Consider the following 1756-nt stretch of genomic DNA (forward strand, 5'->3'; position numbering starts at 1 on the left):
TTTGTCGAACCAAAAATAATATCGTCCACATAAATTTGGACGAGAAGCAGATCATCACCCATATTCTTGTAAAATAATGTACAATCCACAGTTCCCCTCTTGAATCCACTTTCAATCAGATGATCAGCCAACGTGCTGTACCAGGCTCTCGGGGCATGATGCAAACCATACAGAGCTTTGTTTAAACGATAAACACGCTCAGGAAAGTCTGGATCCTCGAAGCCAGGAGGCTGTTTCACGTACACTTCTTCATGAATTGCTCCATTCAAGAATGCCGATTTTACATCCATTTGATAAATTTGGAAGTTTTTGTAGGCTGCATAGGCAAGAAATATTCGTATAGCCTCCAGTCGTGCCACCGGAGCATACACTTCTGTATAATCTATGCCTTCCTGTTGATTGTAACCAAGAACGACCAAACGCGCCTTATTTCACACGATAACCCCACGATCGTCCTTCTTGCACTTAAAAACCCATTTTGTAGGAATCTCCTTTTTAACGCGATCGGGTTTGTCGATTAAGTCCCATACACCCAGTCTAACAAGCTGTTGCAGCTCCTCCTGCATAGCTTCAACCTATGATGGTTCCTTGAGTGCCATTGCGACACTTATTGGTTCTACCTGTGATAAAAAGCAGGTGTATTGTGCGATACCAAGGATACCCGAAGAGTGCAAATCCGCATAAGCACAAAAAATCGAATCCTCAGTAGGAGATATATTATGATCAGATTGATCATCACATATGTTAGCCAATTGGTTCCTTGTACGAACCCCTTCATTCACATCACCAATTATCTGATCCTGTGGATGTTGCGAATGAATCCGTAAAGTAGGATTCGCAGGAACAGATACATTATCACCCAAATTGGTGATATTCTCCTCCATAGTGTCTAAAGAGACAGATGATGAATCATCACTGATTAGAATAGGCTCGGTAGTCTCTTGAGCTTCATCTACCATTACAGATGATGAATCAACAAACTCAGCATCATCGGAAAATTCAGAAACATCGTTTGACGTTTCAGATACATTAGGAGAGTCACTTGCATCAACCGAGGAAAACCTTGGACTTGGAAGACATTGATCCTCCAAATACGATCTAACGAGATCTTCAGGTATATCAGTAACTGTTGATGTAAATGAATTAAATAATCGTTCGTAATCGAACATCCAATCGGGTCCTGTACCAGTTGGTGGAGTAGTATAACTTTGACAATCAACGTGATACCATTCCTCTACGCAGCCAGAAGAAAGATTGAAAATCCGTTTCTTCTGAGAATTATAACCCAAGAAATAACATTCAAAAGCTTTCTCATCGAACTTTCCAACATCTTTCTTCAACACAGTACATAGACACCCAAATGGTTCCAAATACTTTAAGTTCGGTTTACAATTATGTAGAAGCTCGTAACTAGTCTTCTTGAGCTTCTTTACCGTTAGTACGCGATTCAATGTGTAGCAAGCAGTATTCACAGCTTCGTTCCAGAATTGAACAGGTAGCTTAGAATCAGTCAGCATTGTACATGCAGCTTAAATCAACGTAAGATTCTTTCGCTCAGACACACCATTCTGTTGAGGAACATAAGGTGCACTGAATTCCCGATGAATTCCTTTCTGTATACAGAAGAAATCCAATACATTATTCCTGAACTCAGTTCCATTGTCACTACGAATTCGTCTCACTTTCAGTTTGTAAAGTGATTCGATCTTTGTAATAAGGTTCTGAATTAGCACAGGAGTTTGATCTTTTGATCCCA

This window comes from Bidens hawaiensis, unplaced genomic scaffold (genome assembly GCF_021521415.1).
Source record: "Bidens hawaiensis isolate Kalapana, Puna unplaced genomic scaffold, B.hawaiensis_p1.1 tig00033980_1, whole genome shotgun sequence".
Lineage (NCBI taxonomy): Eukaryota > Viridiplantae > Streptophyta > Magnoliopsida > Asterales > Asteraceae > Bidens > Bidens hawaiensis.